Source organism: Oryctolagus cuniculus, chromosome 11 (genome assembly GCF_964237555.1).
Source record: "Oryctolagus cuniculus chromosome 11, mOryCun1.1, whole genome shotgun sequence".
Taxonomy (NCBI): domain Eukaryota; kingdom Metazoa; phylum Chordata; class Mammalia; order Lagomorpha; family Leporidae; genus Oryctolagus; species Oryctolagus cuniculus.
Genome location: NC_091442.1, coordinates 12,783,608 through 12,811,308, shown reverse-complemented (window position 1 = coordinate 12,811,308; position 27,701 = coordinate 12,783,608). Strand labels below are relative to the sequence as shown.

The following is a 27,701-nucleotide window of genomic DNA, read 5'->3' as shown; positions in this document are numbered from 1 at the left end:
CGGAGAGAGATGCCGTCCTGGGGATTTGGCCGGATTTATTATTGCAGGAGGAAAAGGTCTCCCAGCCTGGAGTGGCTAAGCCGCCAGGAAATCACCCTGGAGCTCCAGGAGGCCACCTTGCCACCCCAGCCCGCCTGGGAATAAAGTCAGCACAGATTTACGCAGGTGGGAAAGACGGCGTGAGAACACGTCCTCAGGCCCTGAGCTGGGCGCCTGGATCCAGCCAGCCAGAAGCCGCGACCTCTGGACTCCCTATTGGGACGACCCGCGCGTGTTGGTTTCGGTCGGTCGCGCTCCTGTCGCTGCAGGTGAAGAAGGACCATGTAACTCCGAGGGGAGCCCACGACTTACTCGCAGCTGACCGTTTGGCCCAGGGACCCCCTCTCTGTCTCCTGTGCAGCCACCACGGCGTCCCTAATCCCAGCGTGGGGAGATGGCCTCTTCTCCTGCCTGTCTCCCCCTAAACACTACAGTTCCTCCAGGGCGGAAACTTGACCTTTGCACTTTCTTTAGCTCTGTCTTGTCTTGAGGGGCCTCTTTCCCAACTCGGCAATGTGCTGCTCCTCCCACCACCATCGGGGCACCCGGGAGACCCCAGCCTCCTTCCCTGCCCTGGGTCCCAGGGTCCTGGGGGGCATCTCCCTCCTTGGAGTTCCTTGCGACAGAGTGACCCCAAAGTGCCCTCCTCATCCCCAAGCCCTTGACCTTGCAACCCCTGCTCACCAGGCAGGCAGCTGACCACACCCTTCCCTGGGGAGTCTCATGTGCCCCCCCAGACACCTGTCCTGCCCAGCCTCCTGTTATGAGCCCAAGTATTTTCACTTTTATTCCCCCCACGGAGACAAGAATTCGAAGCAGAGGAGTAGCCACAGTGCCCATGTGAGAGCAGGATTTATGTAAGAGAGAGCACACACGCACACGAGGCGTGGACCACACACACGGAGAGACGCCAGTCGTGAGGGGGGCGCCTGCCTGTGAGGAGAGCGTACAGGAGTGGGCCAGAGAAGGGCCAACAAGCAAAGTGCAGAAGCCGAACAGAATAAGGGCTCAGTCCCTTTTATGAGACAGAGGGGAGCCCCGGCTCAACATACAAACAGGGCAGAGTTTAGCCTGCGTAGGGTTCCTGGGGGCCTCATGGTCCCTCTGTGTAGTTTAACTTCCACCTGGCCATCAGGTAGCTCCTCCTTCCCCGTCCTGGGTGAGACACAGGTGCATCATGGGAAAATGGCCGCCTTGGATGGACAGGTAAGGAGTGGAGTTACAGGGCAGGGCTGTGCAGCAATTGTGAGAAAGTATTCCAGCTCAACGATTCCTACCCCCGCATCCTGCCCAGCTTCCCCATATCACTTCCTGCCCGTCTCTCCTGTCCTTTCTCGTCTCCCAGCACACCTGTAATTCCCCACCTGCCCGGTGCCTGCGCACCTCTGGGAGGCCACGGACCAAGGCTGCACTTCCGTCCGTATCACATTCCCCACGCAGCCTCTGCTCCTTCTCCACGGACACTCTCATCCCCTTGACATCTTAAAGGAGTAGGGATGATAAGAACAAAGATGACAACAACCCACGCTCGCTTATCAACACGCCAAGCACCAGCACCCTGCTGGGCCCTTAGCATGTTTGAGCTCATTTTATTCTCTCACGGACCCTTGAAAGTGGGGGTGGGGGCATCCAGTGGTTATTCCCATTTTACAGACCAGGAAACAGAGGCTCAGGAAGATTAAGCCAGTTATTCAGGGTCACACAGCTGGTAATTAATGGAGCCAGACATCTGACCCCAAAAAATCCTCACATGACCACTAAACTCTATAATCATAACTTCCCAGCGTTTTTCCCCGTGACTCATCATAAAAAAAGACTTTTTCTAGCGCGATGCCGTTTGCATATATGCACTCACCCACAAAAGACTGAAACAAAGGTTGCCCAGAGCGGGGCTTATTTTTATTATGTGCTGTGCATGCTGTTTCCTTAAAAAGAAATGACGCCGCGGCCCAAGGCAATTGAGGGGCTGTGCACTCCAGGAGATTAAGATCAGGTAAACAGGTAGAGCTCGCTGCTGTGTGCAATGCCGCTTTTTACGAGGATTTAAATTTAAAGATGTGCTTATTTCTGCACAGATTCTCTCTTGAGGGATACTGTGGTAGCCAGACTAAGATGTCCAACTCCTAACCCCAGGACCCCTGAAAATGGGCCACGTGGCCGGGGAGAGCTAAGGTGGCAGAAGGAATTCCTGGGGTGGGTGAGCAGCCAGTTGGCGCAAGGCGGGGAGATGACGCTGGCTTACCCGGGTGGGCCCAGCGCATCCCAGGGTCTTTGTACCTGGAAGAGAGGGGTGGAGAGAGCGCCCCCTAGAGGGAGGCACAGGAGAGGGACCTGCCCGCCCATCCCTGGCTTGGAAGCTGGAAGCAGGGCCCGAACGCAGGCGCAGTGGCTTCTAGAAGTGGCGAAACAAAGGTAGCGGGTTCTCCCCTGGGTTCTCTCCGCCAGGGAGCCCCGTGACACCCTGACTGGAGGTAGGACCCGGGCCCATTCTAACCCCCAGAGCTAAGACAGGTGGGACCCTAACCCCCAGGGCTGAGACAGGTGGGACCCTAACCCCCAGGGCTGAGACAGGTGGGACCGGCCGACTCATAGCCCCCAGGGCTGAGACAGGTGGGACCCGGCCGACTCATAGCCCCCAGGGCTGAGACAGAGGCGGCTTGCGAAGCGAGCTGCTCAGTTGTGCCAGCAGCAACAGTTCTGCCTGGCTCCGAGCTGCCTCCGGGCAGGGGCACAGGTGCTGGGGCAGGAGTGGCAGGATGGAGGAAGCTAAGCACCGGTCTGAACTCTGACCGAGTGGACGTGTCTGTGCGTGTGATGTCAGTGACATGTTCTGAATGCCCGAGATTGCCCGAGTTTTCCCTGGATCCAGTGTGGCAGCCATGGATCCCCGGTAAGCCATGCCGGCAGCATCCCGCGAGGCAGCCTTCGCAGCTGGAAGCCCCTGTCTTCAGCTAACGCAGGGCGACTTTCTTTGGGGAAAAACTTCCCCATGCTCACTTCCAGGCCACGTGGTTTAGCTAGGTCTGACCCCGCCCCAGCTCCACGGCACGTGATCAGGCCCAGCCAATCAGAGCATTACTCACCGGCTACAGGGATTGGCTCAAGGGTGAGCATGTGACTTAAGCTTAGCCAATGGAAGGATTTCCTCTCCCTTACACATGGAATGATTGAGGGGTGAATCCAAGTTGCGGAGTTTGGCAGTGGCTCGCGGCAAAGGGCAGTGTTGCGCTGCCGGGAAGCGCGGGGTCCACGTGTGCCATCGTGCTGAGAAAAGCCCAACACAGAGTGAAGTCCAGAGGAGGAAACCAGAGCCAAGACATAGACACTTCTCAGGCACTGACCGAGCACCTGGGTCCGGCTGTGCCTGGCCACCCGTGGTTCCACTGACCAGTACAATCCCACTTGTCCAGGGTAGTGATGTGGAAACACGCCGGGCTCACTCTCGGTGCGGAAGCGAGAGCCCAGGCCTGGATTTTGCTCTCACCTCGCACTTCTGAACTGGTACAAGTGTGCTAAAGACACACAAAGGTCCCGGGGACTCCCCCGCCGGCAGGCTCGGGCCTCTGGGCTGGTGGATGCTTCGCTGGATGTCCAGGGCCCCTCACAGGGAGCTGTGGTCGTGTTCCAGGACGCTGGGAATGGGAGAGGCTCGCTGAAGAACTCACAAACAGGGCAGATACTGTTCAGTGAGGACTGCAGCTCAGGCACTGACCAATCAGGAGTGATGCAGACAACAAACCAGCCAATCAGTACTGGAGTCAGGCAGCATCCGCCGACTCCCAAGGAAAAGCGCCTGGCAGGGTCCTGGCCCTCCAGGGACACAGGGAAGCTCCTGGCCACCCAGGCGCCTTTCGCAGGCTTCACTGCAAACCATGCTCACTGCCCACAAGGCCGAGGCAGACGCCATGTTCCGGCTCTTTAACATGAAAGGACGGAGGCCCAGAGAGTGTGTTAACTTGCCTAAGACAACCAGCTCATCAGTAGCACAGATGGGCTTTGAGCGCAGGCTCCGCGCCCCAGGCTGGACCAGATGCTGAACTGGCAGGGCCCGGCACACTACGAAATCTGTGCGCAACTTCAAAATCGGTGCAGGCAGAGCCTTGATCCAAGGACAGCATCTGGAGTGCAGGGCTGTGCACCTGCCGGGGTCACATACCTGCAGAGCTGAGCTTGGCTGCAACATTTAACCGAGACCCAGAGAGGTCTGCCCAGCCCCAGAGCCCAGGCCCCACACCTTGGGAGGGGTGTGACCCTGGAGAGGAGAGGGGGCAGGGCTTCTCCCCCGGCTGGGCAGGGTTTTGGGCAACAGCATAGGCCAGCGCCTCTCTCCTTTCATTATTACCCCCCTCCTTAGACTTAGATTTGTTTTTTTTTAGGTTGTTTTTTCTCCTTGTCCCACCTTCCTCTTCCAGGAAATGTCGACAGCACAGGTTTAAGTGCAAATCACTGTAGGAAGTGTGTACCTGGGCTCTTGGACATGAAAAAGGTCAGATTTTTCTTTTGTCCCCCAAGAACCATTCGGAACCCACTGGCCAGCAAGACTCCCACCACTGAGCATGCGTGATGCGTGTCTGGGAGGAGAAAACCAGAGCCCTCCTTTTATGCTGAAAGCACAACGCACATGTGGTGCAGAAGCAGGTCCCTGAGACATCTGTGGACTCCAATTGCCAGGCTGGAGGTGATTAAGGAAAACAAGCCTGGCGAAACGCCTGCGGACAACAACAGGTTTGAGAAGCCGCGGAAGGTTGAGACGTATTTCCTAGACAGGTGAGGAAGTGGCCAGTGAGGCCCACAGGGCATTTGCACAAGTGTTGTAAGTGCCACGGGGGGAAGGGCAGGGTCTCAGCGGGACACTGGCAGGAAACAGGGGCTCCCCTCTCTCTGGCCCCATGGACAGGTGACCCAGCGCCACCCCATCACGAGAGCCAGCGCTGCCAGGCTCACCTGGCCCTCCAAACTTGTGTGCTTATTTGTCAAAGACACAGAGGCAGAGAGAGCGCCCATCTGCTGGGTCACTCCCCAGAGACCCACAGTGGCTGCGGCTGGGCTGGGGCTGGCGCCAGGGGTCAGGAGCTCAGTTCCAGCTTCCCACAAGGGGACAGGAACCCAGGCACCTGAGCCATCCTGGCTGCCTCCCAGGGCCCGCACGGGCAGAGACCTGGAGTGAGGACCAGGGGCCGGCCACCAAAAGCAGACACTCTGATGTGGGGCACAGGCCACTTAGCCACGAGGCTAAATGCCCATGCCCCACCTGCAAGGCCACCACAAAACACAGCAAACACGGGGGGAGGCAAAGGCCTATTGTTGGGTGGGGGCAGCCCGATGGACCAGAGCGAGAGAACAGAGAGAGAGATCAAGAGAGAGCACAGGGGGCTGGCGCCATAGCTCACTTGGTTAATCCTCTGCCTGTGGTACCAGCATCCCATATGGGTGCCGGGTTCTGTCCCGGTTGCTCCTCTTCCAGTCCAGCTCTCTGCTGTGGCCCGGGAAGTCAGTAGAGGATGGCCCAAGTGCTTGGGCGCCTGCACCTGCGTGGGAGACCAGGAAGAGGCACCTGGCTCCTGGCTTCGGATCGGCGTAGTTCCGGCTGTGGAAGCCATTTGGGGGGTGAACCAATGGAATGACCTTTCACTGCTCTCTCACTGTCTAACTCTATCAAAAAAAGAGAGAGAGAGAGAGAGAGAGAGAGAGAGCGAGCACGGGTTCGGAACAGGTCCTGTTAAACCTTTGCCGGGGGGTGGGCAGGGAAGCAGGAGCAGTGAATCCCATTAGGGTGGGGAAGGGGGTGGAGCTGACCCCGGTGGCTGGGCCATCTGGTCACCTGGCTTCCAGCAATGGCGGCGGGGCCAGAGCCTAGGATGGTGTCTAGGGCATAGACTGTGCCACAGATAAGACTGTGCCCTTCTACTAATACCACCAAAGTTTTTTTTAAAGGTTCATTGCTAACATTTTTTTTTTTTTTTGACAGGCAGAGTGGACAGTGAGAGAAAGAGAGAGACAGAGAGAAAGGTCTTCCTTTTCCATTGGTTCACCCCCCAATGGCCGCATTGCTAACATTTAAGTATTGGGAGATTTCACATAAAATACAGATTTATGGCTCTGAAAAAAAATAGGAAAACCTGGTAATACTGGGACCACATTTCTGCCTATCAACAACAGCTGGGATTGGTTGGGATTGTTCCCCATTCAGACATTTTCAGTTTGCCGAGACTCCACCCTTCCTATTGCTCCCCAGTGTTGAACGCCAGTGTCCTGCATTCTATTACTTTCTCCATGTCTGGGGTTCCCTTTCTGACCCCGGCTCTGGGGCAGAACGAAAGGAAGAGACCGTGGGAGAGAAGGCAGCTTTCCTCTCCTTATTTCTACGTGTTGAGGAGCTGTCAGCAGTGGACACTCACCCCGTGCCAGGGGCTGGGGAAAGCCCTGCTGTTCGTTGTCTTGTCCAATCGTCCCGATGATGCGATGAAGTGTACACACAGTTCTCCTCCTGTTCCTGATTAGCAAACCCAGGCTCAGAGACACGTAGCCGGTTAGCGGTGCATGCGTAAAAACCACCCCAAACTGACGTCACACAGTGACAGTTCCCCTGCCCTCTCCTATCCTGGGGGCTGGGAATTCAGAAAGGGCAGGGCTCAGCGGGGACCAGAAGTCCCTCACTGGGGAGGATGACTGACGCCCAGCATGACCTCCTCTTCCGGCCACAGCCTGGCCGCGTGGCTCGGACTCCTTCCCAGGATGGCAGCCGCGGTGCCTCCCACAGAATGGCTCTGGGCTCCAGCAGAGAGACCTCACAGCTTTCTCTGACCACCCCCCCCCCAGTGTGCTTTCACTTGGGCTGCGTTGCCCTGGTTACAGGCAAGCCCCGCCCCCCAACGCTGGAAAAGAGCTGTGGCTTGAACCCGTGCCCTGGGGGTGGGGAGGGCAGAATGGAACCCACTGTGTGAGGTGGGGGGTCTGAGGATGAGCCCCTCTGGTTCTCCGTGCTCTCTTGCCCCTCTGCTGAGGGACAGCCCGGCGTGAAGTCCCTCACCAGGGGCTGCCCTGGTCCTCATGCCGGGCTCTGGGAGCTCTGATCTTCATGAAGCCTGCACTACCCCGTGATGGCAGCACAGAGTGGACGCAGACAGGGGTGAAGACCCCCAGCTCTGGCGGGCCCAGGTGACACCGCATACCACGTGGGATGGCAGCTGTGGTGGTCACCGTGGGAAAATCCGATCTGCCCCATGCAGAACCAGGCAGATGACCGCTCCGGTGACCCTGGCCTTGGCCGCTGTGCGATGCCCTACAGGGAGAGGGAAGTGAGACAATACCGCAGAGGGCTCAGCTCAGGCAATGGCAGGAGCGCAAGTTCATCAAACGAGGCTCCCTGGCGTCCGTGCCCTCTCTCTGCCACCTTTGCTGGGCACGTGGCTTCACCAGGAAGCAGCAGGCGCCATGGGTCTAAGTCGGGGTGGGGGGGACCGTGGTCGGCCTGCACCCTGCACGCAGTACAGTCTGAGGCTTTATCTGAAGTCCCACCGAGGTGGCTGGGCCTTGACTCACCCGCCTGGCCACGTCTCTGAGAACCCAGGCAGGGCCAGGGAGCCATGCCCTGGCCCCGCGGATGACCCAAGGGACTCAAGTTCAGAGTTGAAGAGTTCAAACCCTGCACAGTTCACGGTCGCTGCTGGGCCCCAAAGAGTAACCCGAGAAATTGTTTGTATCAGCGAGGAATGACTTAACTCTTGGCAAATCCTAGAAAACAGCCTCTCTTCCTGTTTCTAGAAGCCTTCCAAAGAAAAGAAACAGTTTAGGTTCTGCTCAGCTCCGCGGTTGACCAGAGACTCCCACCCCACGGGGGAGCCCTGGGTGAGGTCTCAGCTCCCAGGGGCAGGAGGTGGGGCCATCCAGGGAGGGCAAACCTGACTGTTTGGTTTTCTCTGGCCAAGGGGGCCTCTGAGCCAGCTTCAGGGACCCCCGAGGGGTGGGGTGGGCTCACCACCGATCCCAGAACCTCTCTCTAAGCCGTACCTCCCAACCAAACCCCATTCCCTTCCCACCACCTGGCCTTTGCACTGCCGAGCCCCCTCCTGGACTGCCCTCCCTCCCAAGACTAAGCAAACCCCGTGCGCTGCTGGTGAGTGCCCACGGGGAGCTCGCCAGCCGTCGTGGGAAAGCTACCTTGAAAACAGCTCCGCCCAAGGTTTCCCCTGTAACCCTCCATGCGCAAACTCAACAGCTCATTTTCAGGGAAGCGGTTCTCGGAGCGCCCGGCCTCACCGGCCCCTCACGCTCGGGAGGGCCCGGAGGGCGTGCTGTTGCCGCGGCTTCTCCCTGCTGCTTTTCGGCAGAGGAACGGATGCTGAGAAATGTTCAGTGTTTGTTCAGTCGTGGGGAAGGACGAGAGCAGACCCATCGCCGGCTATCACCGGGGGATGACATCAGCGCGTGCCGTGGCCTCTGCAAAATGCCAGGGCAGCCTGAGAGACACAAGAGTGGGAAAGGCAAACTCGCGCTTGGGGTCGCTGTGCACACCAGAGGCGTTCTGACCCGGGGAGCCCCTGAAGGGGAGGGGGGAGCCCAGGGTCACCGGCGCACACTTGGAGAATGGCTGATGGGGTATTTAGACACACCCAGCGCTGGCTCTCTCTCTCTCTACCCCTACCCTATCCCTCCTCCTCCTCCTCCCCCTCCCTCTACCCCTAGCTCTATCTCTCTCTCCACACAGCCTTTTTACCTTTTATCCATCTCTGGCTTTGTGGTAGAACATCAGTATTGACTTTACTAGTCTTGATTAGTATTTTTAAAAATTAAATAGGGATAGGAAAGGAGAGGGAAGGGCCCACGAGTACGGACAGCGCAGCTTCCCAGGGTGGACCATGCGGATTGCCACGGAGCCTTTTCTTCCGCACTGCGCTGGCTCCCAACAAGGACGGCACGCGGGTCCAGCCAGGAGCGTGGCTGTGGCTGCGACACTGCAGCTGCCACCGGCTGTGGCCATCGGGCTTTGGATCGCAGCCTGCTCCGAGGCTTCCACCGAGCCGCCTGTGTGGGAGGCAGTGTCCGGCCAAGCGGTCTGGGCTGCATGTGTGGGACTCAGAGTCCCTCACCACGTGTCGCTGACCCTCGTCGTCGCCGTGTAATCATCTCTCGCTCATTCTGGGTCCCTTGGGGACCAGGACAGCTGTGCGCACTCCTCCGCGTTTGCTGATCTCCCTTGATAAGCGAGGCGGAGGGAGCGCCGGCTCGGAGCCCGCAGCAGCCAGGTGGGGTCCCCCAGCCGTGCTCGGGGCTCAGCACGGCGTCCGGGTCTCTACACGCGGACTAGGTGCAATGCTACGGCCGCCCTCTGCGTGTGGCAACGACGCTGCTTCGCAATTTAAGTTGTAGTGTTTCTTACTGAAGTGCACTCCTGTCAATTAAAAAAAATGAGCTCATTCAAAGAAATACTTAAAAAATCATATTGCATGCGGTGTGCCTATCTGGCAAAAAGTGTGAGATGAAAATTAGTCCAGAAGTATCCGCGTGCTAGAAGGAGTGCCAGATGGAGTCACACACGTGTGGACTGAGGTTCCGCTGTGACAGAGTGGCTGAAGAAAGAATGACTTGTGCGAGGTCGCACGGCCGGCAGGTGCAGGAGCAGGGACCAGAAGCCAGGGCCATCACCTGATTTCCCATCGGGTGGGAAATCCCCGTCACATCCAGGGAAGACCCCAGCTGTGAGATTGAGGTCCAGCCTGGGATGGAGGCAGATTTGGGGCGGCATCTCCTCAGTTCCAGCAGTTTGCAGACCGCCTGTGAGTAGAGATGCTGAATGCGTACAGGGCACCCAGTTCAACTTGACTTTCAAATAAATGAGAATTTTGGGGGATAACTAGGTCACACTATTGCCAAGAAAAAATTCACAGAAAGTGATTGCTGTACTGTGTAGCCTTTCCTTCTTCCTGATCGCCTCCTTCCCCAACATTTTAGACACACTTATACCAAAAAGGTGTCTGTTGTTTACATAAAATTCAAATTTTACTTAGCTTCCTATATTTTTATTTACTAACTCTGGCAACCCCTGCTTCATTCCCATCACCACACGCTGCCTCCTATACTCTAAACTTTATGGGAACAAACCAACTGTTCTAACATTTAGCTAATATTTGCCTTAAATCCATATTACTGGTACCCCATATGGGAGTCCGGGTTTGAGTCCTGGCTGCTCCACTTCCTATTCAGCTTTCTGCATGTTCCAGGGAAGGCAGGAAAAGATGGCTCCAGATATCTGGGCCCCTGCTGCCCACGTGGGAGACCAGATCTGGCTCCTGGTTTCAATCCGAGCCAGACCTGGCTGTCGTGGCCATTTAGGGAGTGAACCAGCAGACAGAAGATCCCCCCCCCCATCCCTCTCTTTCACTTTACCTTTCAAGTGAATACATAAATCTTTTGTTAAAAATCAACATTACTCTTTCATTTAGTTAAAACTATTTTCTTTTTAAAATTTTTTTTCTTTTTTCTTTATTTTTTTATTTGACAGATAAAGTTACAGTGAGAGAGAGAAACAGAGAGAAAGGTCTTCCTTCCGTTGGTTCACTCCCCAAATGGCCGCTATGGTCGGTGCTACGCCGATCCAAAGCCAGGAGCCAGGTGCCTCTTCCTGGTCTCCCATGGGGTGCAGGGCCCAAGCACTTGGGCCATCCTCCACTGCCTTACCGGGCCACAGCAGAGAGCTGGCCTGGAAGAGGAGCAGCCAGGACTAGAACCAGGCGTCCATATGGGATGCCGGCACAGCAGGCGGAGGATTAACCAAGTGAGCCACAGCGCCGGCCGCTAGTTAAAACTATTTTCTAAAGAAATCTCACACCGCTGATAAAAATAGGAAAACTGACACCATCATCTTAAACAGAAGTGAACGCAAACATGGCGTTCGATGTTCAATGGCAGCCAGGCACCCCTCTGAGCCCCAGCAGAGCATGCCGCCTCGCTGAGCTCCATCCTCAACCGCGGGAAGAGAGGGGCAGGTGCCCTGCTACACGTGGGTGTAGGAGCCCAAGCACTCGGGCCATCTTCTGCTACCTTCTCAGGCACATTAGTAGGGAGCTGGATTGGAAGTGGAGCAGCCAGGCTTCGAACCGTCATTTCAATACGGGAGGCTGGTGTTGCAGGCTCGTTGCTTAACGTGCTATGCCTCAGCGCTGGCCCCCAGCACGCTCTTTTGAGTATACGGCACAGCCGTGTGGTTAGGAGCTGAGGGTTGGGGCCGGGCGAGTCTGGGTTCCCACTCAGGCCATTGTCTTACACTTGTTAGGACTCGGTGTGCAGATCCAGGCTGTCTGCCCCAGCTTCCTCGTCTGAGTAGTGGGGACTAAGGACGGCTGAATCTCAGCGTTGACGGACTAACGAGCCGGGCGTGTGGCACCCTCCCCCCAACCCCGGTCCATGCCGGGCATGTGGCTCCCTCCCCGGTCCATGCCGGGCATGTGGCACCTTCCCCGGTCCCGTGCCAAGCATGTCCCACCTCCCCCAGTCCATGCCGGGCGTGTCGCACCTTCCCCGGTCTGTGCACAGTGGGATCGGCAGGAGCAGAGGCTGCTGCGGAGCCAGGCTTCTTGTCTGTTCCCCGCCCGTCTGCTGTGAGCCCCTGAGTAAACACACTTTAATCTGCTTCATTATTTCCCCCCGGCCTGTCCACTGTCCATCAGTCAACACTCACGGAGGAAGGAGGGGAAGACACTGATTTTGTTTTCTGACTAGTCTGAGCCAATGCGTGTGGGGGGAGCTTGGGTATTTGTAAACACACACGCCCAGCAGTGCGCTGTTTGATGGCAAGGATCTCTCTCCACTCCATCAAAGGACTCAATGAAGGGAGGGCATTCAGAATTCCCTGCGGGCGGGGATTAGGTGGGCACTTCATTGAAAGCCAGAGAAATTAAATAAAGTTGCAGTGGGTCCTTGTAAACAAAGCAAAGGGATTTTTCACAGGGAGTCAAGGGTGTCTCCGGGAACCCAAAGACCACATGGGCAGGCCGGCTGCAGCAGGTGCTGGGGTGCAGACAATGGCCACTCCCATCGTGGGGCGACGCGGTCTCCCTCTCTGCTGTTCCCCACAAGAACAGGTGCGCTCTGAGTATTGAATATTGAGTATTTCTGCTTCCACGCGTCTTTGGGCACCTCAAAACGTCCATGGAAAAATGGAATGGAAAACTAACTTTAGTGGCAAAGTTTTTTGAAATCCATTCATAGTTTCTTCCTAATACACATTTTCTACAATCTTTTAAATTTTTTCTTATTTATTTGGGAGAGAGGAGAGAGAGAAACCACCTGCTGGTTCACTTTGCAGTTCTTCCAACAGCCAGAGCAGAAGCCAGGAACACAATCCGGGGCCCCCACCTGGGTGGCAGGAACCCTGTCATTCAGGAGTTCCCACTGCCTCCCAGGCTCTGCATAGGCAGAAAAGCCACAGTGAGGAGCTGGGGCCAGAGATCAAAGCCACGTCCTGTGATGCAGGACATGGGCATTCTAATCACTAGGTTAAATGGCTGCCTTTTCCAGGAACTTCCATATGTAGAGAGACAGATAGATGAACAGGTTATATTTTAAGTTGAAAAGCAGAATTATAGAACAAGAGGGAGATTCATATTGAGAGAGACACAGAGATCTTCCATCCACTGGTCCATTCCCCAGTTAGCTGTAATGACCTGGGCTTGGCCAGCTTGATCAAGAGCCAGGAACCCCAGACTGTCCACTGTCCATCACTGGGTCTCCCACATAGGTGGCAGGAGCCCAGGCACTGGGGCCATCTTCTGCTGCCTTCCCAGGTTAGTAGGGAGTTAGATTGGAAGCAGACCAAGAGGAACTCAAACCAGCACTCCAATAAGGGATATCGGTGTCGCAAGCACTGGCTTAACCCACTGTGCCACAACACCAGCCCCCATTCCCAGCGATTCTTGAAGGCAATTGTTCATCTCTTTCTTAGGAATTATTGCTGCCCTTTGATTGGGGGACAAGCCTCGTGCCTCAGTGCCAAATCGTGGCACCAGCATCACGCAGACACATAGGGAGACGTCGCGTGCTTCTCCCTCTCTCTGTCCTGATATCTCAAATGGGGGAGGCATCTCCCTGCCACTGGAAACCCTGAAGCTGATCAGAACATCACAGAGTGAAGTCTCCGATTTGTCACTTTGAAAGGATGTGGGTTTGTCCGCCAACACATGTTTATGGAGTAACTTTATGTCTGATTCTGAGAAGTTTGTCAAGTTTGAAAACCAAAGATCCAGTCCATGCCCTCAAGGTGGCTCTAATATAATCAAAGAGACAAAAACATTCATGGAACATGTAGAGCACAAAGAATTCCAGGACAACAGAGACCAAAGATGGCAAGCACGTAGCATACATCTCCAAGCCCCACTCCGGAACCCATGACAGACATCGCTAATGGATCAGCGTCCGTTTTTCCTTAATGCTTCTGGATTCAGTCTCAGAATTCTCAATATAGGGATTCAGACATCCACTTTAAAAAAAAATATTTGTTTCATCTATTTGAAATGCAGATAACACAAAGAGGGGCGAGAGAGAGAGAATCTTCCACCTGCTGGTTCACTCCCCACATGGCCGCGATGTCTGGGGCTGGCCCAGTCCAAAGCCAGGAACCTGGAACTCCATCTGGTTCTCCCACGCTGGTGATACTGGGACTTCAGCTTCTTTCCCAGGCACATTAGCAGGGAGCCGGATCGGAAGTGGAGCAGCCGGGACTCAAACGGGCACCCATATAGGATGCTGTCCTTGCAGGAGGCAGCTTAACCTGCTGTACCGCCGCAGCAGCCCCAGGAGCGTCACTCTGTAAGACTGGATCCTGCAAACACCGGGTTAAAGCCAACCACACCGTTTGGAAGGCACAGTTCCTACGGAGCCCAGGCAGGTGCTCCGAGCCGCTGTCAGTAGTGCTAACTGGTTAGTGTGTGAACCCAGAGGGCTTTCCTGGGCGGGCTGGCCTGAGCCCACCTGCTCCCTTCGGGGACTGGCTCACATGCTTCTGTTCCGGGCTATCAGGATAGATTGCTTGGACCAAGGGCCCTTGCACTGTGTGCAAACGTGAGAACATGGGCTTCCTGTGGCACACCCCAACCAGCCGGAGCCCTTCTAGAAAACAGGCCAAGCCAACCCTTGAGCAGCCCGGGCCCTTGCCTGCAGGCCAGCCCCAGTGGGGGACAAAGCCTGACTTGGCTCACAAGTCAGTGGCTGTGAGTTCAACTGCACTTGTCCCCGGTTTTCCCGTTAGGGATCCTATAAAGTGGAGGCGGGAGTGAACTGGGTTCAGAGTCCTCTGTGTGGCTCCAGAGTCAGGACCCTGGGGCACAGGTGGTGTGTGGCCTGTGTTCTGCGGGGGGCGCTCCCTTGGTTGGGGAGGGGTCTTGCATCAGCAGTGCCGGCTGCAGAAGAGAGGCTTCCGGATGCACACGGGGCTCGCACTTCCGGCTCGGGGTACCGGCCTCGTTCTGCTCAGCGAGACTCCCTGGCAATGGGGCATGCCCGTGATGTTCCAGGAAAGGCAATCAAACACCCAGCCTTCCAACAGACCTCCTGAAGGTGGGTGGGCGGGCAGACGTGCGGGTCAGCCCGCCAGATCCATCGCAGGTTGAGACTCAGCAGGGACCATTTCACCCCAGGGCCACGATGTCCCATCTGTAAAGAGGCACACTCAGCTGGCCCCCTGGCTCACGAGGCTAATCCTCCGCCTTGCGGCGCTGGCACACCGGGTTCTAGTCCCGGTTGGGGCGCCGACTTCTGTCCCGGTTGCCCCTCTTCCAGGCCAGCTCTCTGCTGTGGCCCGGGAAGGCAGTGGAGGATGGCCCAGGTCCTTGGGCCCTGCACCCGCATGGGAGACCAGGAGGAAGCACCTGGCTCCTGGCTTCAGATCGGTGCAGCGTGCCGGCCGCAACGCACCAGCCATAGGGGCCACTTGGGGGGTGAACCAATGGTAAAAGGAAGACCTCTCTCTCTCTCTCTCTCTCACTGTCTAACTCTGCCTGTCCCCCCCCCCAAAAAAAAAGAGGTGCACTCAGTTGCACCTCCTACTGAACTCATTGTGAGGATTAAATCAGTGCGTCTAAATTGGGTGCCTAGAACCACGCCCAGCTCACCGAGGGTGCCGGTTCACGCGTGGTTCCCTTCCATCATTTAAGAAGTGAAGATGCACATCCTGCCAAGGTGGGTTCACCGTGAGGCTCTTGAACTCTAAGGGTCAGGGTCACTTTCACGGGCACCGCCACTGCCACTGCCACAGCACTGGGTGGCCCCGGCACAAGCTCAGGAGGGCGTGTCAAGAAACACACGTTCGCAAATGGAAGGCCTGTAGAAGCTTTGGATCTATAAAACCGGATTCTCGGGGCTGGTGCTGTGGCATAGTGGGTAAAGCCGCTGCCAGCGATGCCAGCATCCTATATGGATGCCGGTTCAAGTCCTGGTTGCTTCACTTCCAATCCAGCTCTCTGCTATGGCCTGGGAAAGCAGTGGAGGATGGTCTGAGTGCTTGGATCGCTGCTGCCCATGTGGGAGAGCTGGATGAAGCTCCTGGTTTCAGTCTGACCTAGCACTGGCCGCTGTGGCCATCTGGGGAGTGAACCAGCCAATGGAAGATCCCCTGTGTCTCTGTCTCTCCTTCTCTCCGACTTTTAAATAAATACATCTTAAAAAAACCACAATCAATAAGAACACCTAGATCTCCCCCTGGAAGTAGAGATTCTTCACCCTATTTTGCAGGTGGGAACTCAGGCTCAGAGAGGTGAGGTGACCTGCCCGAGGTCACACAGCTGGGGAGGCGCAGAGCCGGGACCTCAGCCCGAGTCTGCTTTCTGGCATCTAGCAAGTGAAGCGTGGACAGAGTCCGCCAAAGAGCCTTGCCAGCCAGGACTTGTCTCCTCTGTGCCTTGCCTGTTTGGGTCTGGCACAGGAGGGGCCATCACAGAGGAACAAAAAGAAACATTTTCTGGGGGCCAGTGCAGTGGCACAGCAGGTTAAGCTACCACCTCTGACACCAGGATCCCTTACAGGCGCCGGTTCAAATCCTGGCTGCTCCACTTCCAATCCAGCTCCCTACTAATGTGTCTAGGAAGGCAGCGGAAGATGGCCTAAATGTTTGGGCCCCTGCCACCCAAGTGGAAGACCCCGAAAAGCTCCTGGTTTCTAGCTTGGGTCTGGCCCAGCTCCAGCCGTTGCAGCTATGTGGAGAGTGAACCAGAGGAGGGAAGCCCTCTCTCTCTCTCCCTCTCCCTCTCCCTCTCCCTCTCCCTCTCCCTCTCCCTCTCCCTCTCCCTCTCCCTCTCCCTCTCCTTCTCCCTCTCTCTCTCACTGACTTTCAAGTAAATAAATATTTTTTAGAAAGAAGCATTTTCTGGATGAATAAATGAATGGAGAAATGATTTTCTCCCCCTCTCTGCCACGTCCAGTCCAAGGACTCCACAGCTTCTCTTCCCCACTGCGTGCATCTGAGGACCCGAGGGAGGCTGTGACTCAGGCTTGACCAGCCCCCTGCCTGGGAGAGGGCACGGAGTGACCCCGGCTGGGACAGCCAGGCTTTCCCCGAGCGGAAGCTGAGCTCAGAGCGGCCCTAAGGCTGAAACACGGTGAGTTCCTGGGTCCTGCCTGCTTCTCTCCCATTCCCGCAGACTTCCTGGGAGCCCCTTCCCACCGAGTCTCTACTCTGGATTGCATGGCTCAGGATCAGGAAGAGTGATCAAGCGACACAGAGTCCCCGGCTCTGCACCGCTGGCCCTGGCCACACATCTCCAAATGGCTGGTGCTGACCTGGAGGCAGTGGGCAGGGCAGGTGAACGTGACATTAAACCAACTCCGTTTCTTCACATTCATGCGAAAGAAGCGGAAAATCTGTGTCTACAAAGAGACTTGTCCACAGGATATCCATGGCAGTGTGATTCCTGGCAGCCAAAAAGTAGGGGGGCGGGCACCTACCCGGCAGCTAAGACCCCGCTGAGGACACCCGAGGTCCTGGGTTCGAGTCCTGACCTGCTCCTGACTCCAGCTTCCTGCCAGTGTGCACCCTGGAAGGAGGCAGGTGATGGCTCAAGAGGTGGCAAACCTGCCACCGTAGGGCACACTTGGACTCAGTTCATGATTGCTGGCTGCAGCTTGGCCCAGCCCCAGCTGTTGAAGGCATTCGGGCAGTGAACCAGCAGATGGGAGCGCTCTCTCTCTCTCTCTCTCTCTCTCTCTCTCCATGCCTTTCAAATAAATAAAAGAAAAAATTAAAATTAAAAGGTGGCAGAACAGGCCAGTTGTGCATTAACCAGTGAATGCATTCTGTATAGGATGTGGCCTCACCGCATGGCAGAACACCGCCCAGCCACAGAAAGGAACAAACGCCTGATCTACAAACACCTGGAGGAGCCTCAAACCACGCTGAGCCGGAGAGGCCACGCACAGGGCAGTGGGCGCCGAAGGAGCCACTTGTGTGAAGGCCCAGGAAAGACTGATCCGCTCTGTAACGCTGGAACCCAGACCGCAGTTCCTGGGGACCAGGAGAGGAGGAAGGTCGGCGGGGCACAGGAACGGGGAACTTTCTGGAATATCGTCAGAGTTTTGTATCTCGATTATGGTGCTGGCTACACAGACGTAGGTGTTGGCCAGAATTCATCAAGCGATAACTGAAAATGTGCACGTTGTGTTGTGTGCAACGCGACAACAGCCATGCACGCACGCCTCATTAAAGCTGATGTAAACGCGCCAGCTGCCTGCACGAGCCCCCGGCCTGATCGCACTCTCACCTGGGCACCGTTCGGTGCTGGAGTAAGCCCCACCTCTTGCCTTCGCCTTTTCATGCCTGCCACGGAGTAAACAAGAGGCTCCTGTTGCTGCGTGTTCGTGTTTGCTTCTCTCTGTCCGAGGATCTCACACGGCTTAGTCCCAAGTCTCAGCTCTTCCAGCAGCATTTGGCTTCCTCTTGCCACCCGGCCAGCAAAGCCCACACGGGGCCGGCCAGCTGTCGCTGCTCAGAGAAGTCGCACACGGGAAGTGCTTCCTCCTAAGTCGTCAGCCCCCCACCCCCACCCCCGGCACACCTTCCCAGGGCCACGTTGCCCCATCGCTACAGATTTTTCAATTCTGTCTTTATTTGAAAATCAGGAGAGAGTTCCATCTTTGGTTCACTCCCCCAAATGTCCGCAATGACTGGCCAAAGCTGGGAGCCAGGAACACAGCCCAGGTCTCCCACGTGAGCGGCAGGGACCCGGGTTTGTGAGCCATCCCCACTGCCTCCCGGAGTCCGGGTCAACAGGAAGCCGGAGGCAGCAGGCAGACCTGGGGCCTGAACCCGTGTACTCCCGGCTGGCTCGCTCCTGCGGCTCCCATCCTGTAATCTTCGTGTAGGAAAGGCAGGCAGTGCCGAGCAGCCAGGAGGAGGAGAGGTTTTCTTCGGCAGATTGGAAGGGTGCACAGGGACGCAGGTGAGCCAGGTGACGTCTGTGCAGCAGCCCCCGAGGGCGCGAGCCGGGGCCACCGCCACGCACTGAAGTTTTGTGTCACAGCAGACATCACACGCAGGGCCATGTCTCTACTTTGCAGCGGTTTTTCCTGGAAGCCCAGGAACAAGATTTGGCGGAGGCCAGCAGATGGTTGGCAGCCTGCAGCCCCAGCCGAGGCTCCTGTCTGGGTGCGGTCAGGCCCATTTGGGGCCATCTGGTTTGATACTTCTGAAGTGCCAGTAGCGGCTCTGCGGGACTTTTTAACTGACCTCCCAGATGAGGGTTGCCGTGGCTAATGGGTACTTTGCCCTCATTACAATACAGAGAAATCAGTAGAACAAAATACCTCCAGGTATAGAGTCTGAGAAGCCCACATTGTCCCCTGAAATTGGCCTCAATGCATTTTGCCTCCAAAGGCGGACATGTGAGCGAGCCCGCATTTGGGGCATCTCATCACGTACGCACGCTTTTATTTATAGGGGAGGAGAGGAGCCGCGGGAGGCACAGTGCGCAGGCTCTGCTCCTGGCTTCCCGTAGACTCTGACCGGGAGCCAGCTCTGCCACTGCCGAGTGCTGTCCCCTGACTTCCCTAAGCTTCCGTATACTCACCTTACAAATGGGGACACCCGGCTACCTGTAGGACAGATTTCTTTTAAGACATAATTTATACGGTGTATATCTGCGTAACGAAGTGCCAGGTTCTCGCGACTTTTTTTTTTTTTTTTTGGACAGGCAGAGTGGACAGTGAGAGAGAGAGACAGAGAGAAAGGTCCTCCTTTTGCCCTTGGTTCACCCTCCAATGGCTGCTGCGGCTGGCGCGCTGCGGCCGGCACACCGCGCTGATCCAAAGCCAGGAGCCAGGTGCTTCTCCTGGTCTCCCATGGGGTGCAGGGCCCAAGCACTTGGGCCATCCTCCACTGCACTCCCGGGCCACAGCAGAGAGCTGGCCTGGAAGAGGGGCAACCAGGACAGAATCCGGCGCCCCGACCGGGACTAGAACCCGGTGTGCCGGCGCCGCAAGGCGGAGGATTAGCCTAGTGAGCTGCGGCACCGGCTTCGCGACTTCTATTCCTGCATGTACACATAACTAACCCACAAGGGTCTGCAGTGGCCCCACCACCACCACCGAGAGCCCTCCCAGGGTTGCCCCCAGCCACTCCCTACCTACTCCTGTCCTCCAGGACTCAGCCTGTCCTGGAACATCATGGACAGGAAATCACGCGACACTGCTGTTTGGAATCTGGCCTCTTCCCTTCCATGTAAACGTCTGAAAATTCACGCATGTGTCCGCAATTGTTCACCCTGCCCCGGCTGCTACTGCCTGCCAATGCCAGCCGTTGATCCCTTTGCCTGTGGCTGGGGATTTGCCTGTGTCTAACCAGGGCTATGACTAATGAGCAGGTGTCCGTGTGATGCACTTCAATGCATGTGTTGTTTTTTTTTTTTTTTTTTTTGACAGGCAGAGTAGACAGTGAGAGAGAGACGGAGAGAAAGGTCCTCCTTCCGTTGGTTCACCCGCAATGGCCGCCGCACTGAGCCGATCCAAAGCCGGGAGCCAGGTGCTTCCTCCTGGTCTCCCATGTGGGTGCAGGGCCCAAGCACTTGGGCCATCCTCCACTGCCTTCCTGGGCCACAGCAGAGAGCTGGACTGGAAGAGGGGCAGCCAGGACAGAATCCGGCGCCCCGACCGGGACTAGAACCTGGGGTGCCGGCACCGCAGGCAGAGGATTATCCAAGTGTGCCGCGGCGCTGGCCAATGCATGTGGTCTTTAAGTACAATGAGCTGTTCATGTCCCGTGCAGGAAACCACGCCCCCCTCCGCTACCCCAGGGTTTCCTTCTGGAAGCGCCGTGGCTGTGGGCTGCACATCGCAGCCTGTGACGCAGCAGCTCGGGTGAACGTGCGTGGAGGCAGAAAGAGCTCCTGGTCCGCTGGTTTCTCCCTGCAGACGCTCAGCGTGCCAGCGCCGTGCGTCAGAAAGAGCTTCTTTTCCGCTGACTTGACTTGGCAATTTGTTCAAAACTCAATTGGCCGTGAGAGTGTGAAGCTGCGTCTGGAGTTGCTCTTCCGTCGCGTTGATGGGCTTGACCGTCCTCGTGCCAACACCACCCTGGCCTGGCCGCTGCAGCTCCACGTAGTCTCGATCTGCAAGTCTGTCAGTGCTCCCGTGCGTGTCCCTTCTGCCATTCGGCTCTGGGGAGCTGCTCTATTTGGAGGTGAGTCCACGCATCCTTCCCCGGCCCTGATCACCTCTCAGCTAAGTAAACCTGATGGGCGCTTGTTGTGGAGACGGAACGCTTTATTTCCAGCATGTGCACTTGGCTCTCCTCACACACATCGTGCGCCTCCTACCATATCCTTTAGCATTCTGATCACAGCCAGGGTGGATTTGAAATGCTTGCCTGCCAGTGCTGCCTGCCGGAGACATTTCTGGGTCTGTTTTCATTTAATGAATGTGTTGCGTTGAAGTTTTTTTTTTTTTTTCTTGCTTTTTCATACATCTCAGAACTTCCTGCTGTGTATCAGACACTTTGTGTAAAAGAACAGCAGAGGGGAAGGTCGCTAGCAGCCGCTTCTAGAAAATGGCTGGAGGAGCCGGTGCTGTGGTGTAGCGGGTAAAGCTGCCGCCTGCAGTGCCAGCATCCCATTTGGGCACCGGTTCGAGTCCCAGCTGCTCCACTTCCTATCCAGCTCTCTGCGGTGGCCTGGGAAAGCAGTAAAAGATGGCCCAAGTCCATGGGCCCCTGCACCCATGTGGAAGACCTGGAAGAAGCTCCTGGCTCCTGGCTTCAGATTAGCCCAGCTCCAGCCACTGTGGTCATCTGACGAGTAGACCAGCAGATGGAGGACCTCTCTTTCTCTGTCTCTGCCTCTGCCTCTCTGTAACTCTGCCTTTCAAATAAATAAATAAATCTAAGAAAAAAAAAGAAAATGGCCAGAGCCTTCCTCCATCAGCTGCCTTAGTGGGGGAGAGAGCATCTCTAACGTTAGTTCACGGTGGCTGCGTGAACCACAATCAAAATGCAGCGCGTGTTCAGGGGCTGATGTGGCAGGTTAAGACACCTCTTGGATTGCCCGCATCCCTTTTTGGAGTTCCTGGTTCGAGTCCTGGTTACTCTGTGCTTCCAATAAAGCTTCCTGGGAGGCAGCAGGTGATGGCTCAAGTGCTTGGGCCCCTGCCACGCATATGGGAGACCCAGATGGAGTTTCAGGGTCCTGGCTTCAGCCTGGCCCAGCCCTAGCTGTTGGGGCCATTTGGGGGAGTGAACCAGTGCATGGAAGACCTCCCTCTCTCCCCCACCCCTGTCACTCTGCCTTTTAAATAATAAGTAAATCTTGCCAGCGCTGCGGCTCACTAGGCTAATCCTCCACCTAGCAGCGCCGGCACACCGGGTTCTAGTCCTGGTCGGGGCGCCGGATTCTTTCCCGGTTGCCCCTCTTCCAGGCCAGCTCTCTGCTGTGGCCAGGGAGTGCAGTGCAGGATGGCCCAGGTGCTTGGGCCCTGTACCCCATGGGAGACCAGGAGAAGCACCTGGCTCCAGCCGTGGCGGCCTTTGGAGGGTGAACCAATGGCAAAAGGAAGACCTTTCTCTCTGTCTCTGTCTCTCTCTCTCACTATCCACTCTGCCTGTCAAAAAAAAAAAAAAAGTAAATCTTCATTTTTTTTTTTTTGCATTTCCCTGATAAATGGAGCTACTGGGCACCATCTCACCTCCCTGAGGGGCCTCCGTACTCCCCATTTGCAGGTGGCTTGTCCTCTCGTTGAGTTGTGAGAAATCTTTACGCAGATTCTAACCACGAGCGCTTTGTCGTATACGTCTTCCCAAAAGATCGTCCTCCGGGCTGTAGTTTCCCATCTCATTTTGTGAGCAAAAGTTTTCCATTTTGATGAGGTCTATTTTGATCATTTCTTCCTTCTTGATTTGTATTTTCCATGACCGGTGCCAGTCAGCGTTGTTTAATTCCAGGTGACAACGACTGTCTTCCATCATTGGCGCTCTTACCTTGGAGGTCCCACTCACCTCCTCACCTCGGGCGCTGTGGTTTCGGCTTTGTTCTCACTGCCCTCCCTTAGAGAGAGCGGCCTTCCTGCTCCCCTGCTGGAGTGACCAGCCCTTGCCCGATGCATTTCCTTGGACCTTTGTCCAGAATCCACTCACCAGGGTGGGCGTTTGGCTTCACGGTGAAGACACCGCTTGAACTTGAACTTCCGCATCCCGCACCGTGAGGCCTGGATTCAGGTCTCAGCTCTGCTTCAATCCCTGCCTCCTGTTGATCTCCACCCCGACAGGCAGCACTGGGGAACCCGCCACCCACAGCGGGCACAGGCTGAGTTCCTGGCTCCCAGCTTCCCTCTGACCCAGCCTAGGCAGCTGCAGGCATCCGGGGAACGAGCCAGCGGCCGGGAGCTCTGTCTGTCTGTCTGTCTGTATCTCTCTCCCCGGTGCTCTCACGTTCTATTTGCCCTACAAGGGTGGGTCTCTTTCTGACTTTTCACCCAGGGTTTTTGTATCTTTGTCGTAAGAGTCACCGGTCTGCATTTTTCTCCCTATGGTGGTTGTGTCTGCTTCAGGGATTGGGATAATACCGGCCCCATGGAGAGTTTTCTTCTCTTCCGGTTTCTGAAGGAGTTTCTGGAAGATGGGCGATATCACGCCCTTGTGCGTCTAGAACAATCCGCCAGTGAACTCGCCTGTGCCGAGCCAGCTTACTTTCTTTCTTTCTTTCCTTTCCTTCTTTCTTCTTCTCGGTCTAGTTTTGAATCTTTAATTCCATTTCTCTAATAGGCATGGAGAAAATTGTATTATGTATTTTCTAGTGTATCCATTTTGTCAAATTGTATTTTTCGACAAATTTGCTCATTTCATGTATTATCAAATTTTAAAAAAATATGTATTTATTTATTTGAAAGTCAGAGTTACACAGAGAGAGGAGAGGCAAAGGCAGAGAGAGAGAGAGAGGTCTTCCATCTGATGGTTCACTCCCCAGATGGCCGCAATGGCCAGAGCTATGCCGATCCGAAGCCAGGAACCAGGAGCTTCTTCCAGGTCTCCCACACAGGTGCAGGGACCCAAGGACTTGGGCCATCCTCTACTGCTTTCCCAGGCCACTGCAGAGAGCTGGACAGGAAGTGGAGCAGCCAGGTCTCGAACCGGCGCCCATATGGGCACCACAGTGCCGGCCCCATATATTATCTAATTTATCCTTATGGAGGGGCCCATAATATTCCCTTCTTACCCTGCTTTCACTCCTGATATAGGAAACTGAGGTCTCATCTCTTTTTCTGATCAGTCTAACTAAACGCCTGGGTAATACTTGTACTATTCTCGTGATGGTTTATCCCAAGGTGTGCCTTAGGCCAGGCTTGATCTCATCAGGAGGTCTTGAACTTGGGGCACAGTGGCGGCTCACGCCCCAGTTGATAAGGAACCCTCTGGTTTCTGGTTACAGAATCACAACTGCTTGGCTTGACCCAAACACAAGGGCAGTGACCTTGGGGCTTCAGTCACAGCCCAGGGCCAGGCACCAACACAGCACCACCAGCACCTCCCTCAGCACCCTGAGCTCTGCTTCTGGCCTGGCCTCCTCCCACTTTGAGGTCAACGTAGGGAGGTCCCCAAATGTTCATGGACAATGTGCATTATATTTTGTTTAAAAAAGATTTATTTATTTATTTAAAAGGCATAGTTACAGAGAGGCAGAGGCAGAGACAGAGAGACAAAGAGAAAGGTCTTCCATCCACTGGTTCATTCCCCAGATGGCCGCCATGGCTGGAGCTGGACTGATCTGAAGCCAGGAGCCAGGAGCTTCTTCCAGGTCTACCAGGAGGGTGCAGGGACCCAAGGACTTGGGCCATCTTCCACTGCTTTCCCAGACCATAGCAGAGAGCTGGATCAGAAGTGGAGCAGCCAGGACTCGAACCAGTGCCCATATGGGATGCCGGCACTGCAGGCTGCGGCTTTACCCACTATGCCACAGCGTCAACCCCGTGTATTATCTTTAGCTCCATTTTCCATGAACTTTTGGGGTAGCTTCGTGCTGCGATTGGCAGTTCCGAGCTCCCGTGGTCCTCCCATGTGGGCTCCCAGAGTGCCTGGAGCCCCGGGGAGGACTCCACTGTCCCAGCTTCAATCCAGCGCCATAGCAGGGGAGTGGCTGCCTCTGATTGGTCACCTGGAGTCACGTGGTCAGCTCTGCGGCAGGCAAGGCAAGGATGTGAGTGAGGAAGGAAGGGAGGCTGAGGACAGAGTAACAGACACCCCCACCCCCCCTTCGAGGGAGCGACATGAATGCCTGTTCGTGCCTTTCCGCGGAGAAACCTTAGAATTAATTTGTGAAACATTTCGTACGCCAGGAAGGTCACAGCGAGTTCCATGAATCAGTTATCCCCAATCTGGGCTATAAATCAGATCCCCTGGCTTGCTTCCTAAAATACAGACAATGCCTGGGCTCCTCCCTAGACCCAAAGAAGCAGAGTCCCAGCGGCTGGGACCAGGGCTGATAAATAAACTCTGAGGTGCAGTCAGTGGCCCTGCAGAACCCCCAGCAACCCCGTTTTCCCGGCTCAAACTCCCGAGGTTCGGTCCGTGCGATTAGGGAATGAGCCAATCCGGTTCCTGGGCCGGTGCTCAGTGCAGTCCAGGGCCCGCAGAGAATCCGGCCCCTCTGTCCAGCACCTGGGTTCCGCGACAGGCACGGAGTGCAGCTGAGCCAGGAGACCCCGTTCCAGCCTTGGGAAGAAGAAGTCTGAGCTCTCCAGGGTGCCCCGGGTCGGAGGATGACGTGAGCCTGCAGTGGCCAGCGGCCACCACAGCGAAGGAGCCCACGGGAGAGTAAAGCCGTCGGTAGGCAAAACCAAGCTCAAGAGGGAAAGAGCTCATTCTAGGGATTCCGGGGAAGCAGCCCAAGAGCAGGCCTGGAGGGCTGAGAGCGCCGTGGAGAACACCCCGGTGGCCTGCCCCGCCTCGCACCTGCAGCGCGGGAAACAGGGACGCCCGCCTCCCCTTAGAGAGCAGAGGTTCTGTGTGGCTTCTCCACTACCTCTGAACAGAGCGACATCTTCCCGTGTCTGTCATTCATGTTCCCAAGGGTATTCATTCATTCTGCAGAACTTCATTGAGTGTCTACTCTGTACTCAGTGCCATCCTAGATGCTGGGACCACAGCAATAAAGAAAACACGTGAACTCCCTGTCCACATGGAGATGACAGCTCAGAGGCTAGACAAGCAATCCCTGACGCTCTGTGCACACGTGCGTAATACGTCAGTAAGTTAAACTCGCGTGTCCTCTGGAGACGGCTAAGGCAAGGAAGGAGGCGTGGGAGTGCCAGGGCGGTGGGTGGGATAAAAACAGGTGTCGGGGCGGGCAGCAAAACACAGTGGGCTCAGCCGCCACTTGGGATGCCCACATCCCAGTCTGGAGTGCTGAGATCAAGTCCTGCCTCCACGTCTGATCCAACTTCCTGCTAATGTGCCTGGGAGGCCTCAAGTGATGGCTCAAATATTGGGTCTCTGCCACCTGTGTGGGAGACCCGGATGGAATTCCAGGGTCCTGGCTTCAACCTGGCCCAGCCCTGGCTGTTGCAAGCATTTGGGAATCAATAGTAGATGAAAGATATCTCTCTCTTTCTGCCTTTTTAAAAACTCAAAATTAAAAAAAAAAAAAAAAGGCAAGCTGTTGGCCGGCGCCACAGCTCACTTGGCTAATCCTCCGCCTGTGGAGCTGGCACCCTGGGTTCTAGTCCCGGTTGGGGCGCCAGATTCTGTCCCGGTTGCCCCTCTTCCAGGCCAGCTCTCTGCTGTGGCCAGGGAGTGCAGTGGAGGATGGCCCAAGTGCTTGGGCCCTGCACCCCATGGGAGACCAGGAGGAAGCACCCGGCTCCTGGCTTTGGATCAGCAAAGTGCCAGCCGTAGCGGCCATTTCGAAGGTGAACCAATGGAAGGAAGACATTTCTCTCTGTCTCTCTCTCTCACTGTCTAACTCTGCCTGTTAAAAAAAAAAAAAAAAAGGCAAGCTGTTAGTGAAGGGCCCACTGGGGTGGAGACCCAGGAAGTGAGGAAGTGCACAAAGCAAACATGGGGAGGAGGAGGAGGAGGTGCTGAGCTGAGAAGGCGGGACGTGGGAGGGTTGTCAGGGACACCAGAGCGGCCCCGTCAGTGGAGGCCTTGCCAGGACGTCAGCTTTTCCCTGGAGTACCTCGGGAGCCAGGGCAGCACCGAAAGGACCTGGTTTCTGTGGCCTCGGGCAAGCTGCTTCAGCTCTTTGAGCCCCATTTGCCTCATCTATGAAATGGGGATCAGGCCCCCTGGGCGGACAGCACCGCAACAACTGTTGCAAGCAAGATCAGCAGGGAACGCGGAAGTCAGCTAGGAAAGTTGGCAAAGCAGCGGAATCCAAAGCCTCGCCCCTGAGAGGGGTCTTCGCAAAGGGAAACCCAGCTACCGCACAGTGGGGGAGGGGCGGAAACCACTTTAATCAGTGCTGAACGGTAAGGTAGGGTGGACTGGGGCAGCCCAGAGACGACGCTCAGGACACACATCGCTTCAGTGTCATTGTCGCCCGAAACACGCAGCGTGTCCAATCACCAGAAAACACTGGGCTAACCCGAAATGAAAGACCTTCTACCAAACGATTGGCCGTCACTTGTCACAAGGAAGTGAAGAAACTGTCACAGATTGGAGCAGACTCAAAGAAGCCATACTATCCACGTGCTACCTGGGCAGGTGCGTTGGATTTGGGGACACAAACATAAGGACGCATGTGGGAAAACCGGTGAAGTTTGGGGAAGTCCCTGGCTCAGTTCATAGTGTGACTCCATGTCACCTTCCTGAGATGGATACTCGTGCTCTGGTTATGGAAGGGTTCCCACCGGGGAAGGACGGTGGGCGGACTGAGCCCCGTGAAGCCCCAGTGCTAGCCGCCTCCCATCTGTTACCAAGCACGGGATCGCCACGCGCCAACGCGCTCACTGCTGCTTGGCGGCCTTGCCCTCCTCAGTGGCTTCTCTGTCTGGGATGGCGCACACAGGATTCCGTCCATTTGTCGCAAGAAGCAAGCTCTGAAACTAAAGCAAACTGTGCCCCGGCTGCCTCCGCCACTCTGATTACAAACCAGAAGCCAGAGGCTCCAGCGCGCTGCAGGCGACAGACCAACACGCCCGCCCTGCACGCCCGGAAGCAGATGGCACCGCTTATCTGGAGACATCTACGAGGAAAAAGGAGA

The 27,701-nt window shown here is 56.0% G+C and overlaps 1 long non-coding RNA gene across 1 annotated transcript; it reads left to right on the top strand.

The window, feature by feature from the left end:
- Positions 1-2,470: 2,470 nt before the first annotated feature.
- LOC138844190 (uncharacterized) lies at positions 2,471-18,135 on the top strand. Its single transcript, XR_011379736.1, has 3 exons — positions 2,471-2,510; positions 4,452-4,806; positions 16,449-18,135. It is a non-coding gene; the product is annotated as an uncharacterized lncRNA (long non-coding RNA).
- The last annotated feature ends 9,566 nt before the right edge of the window (positions 18,136-27,701 follow it).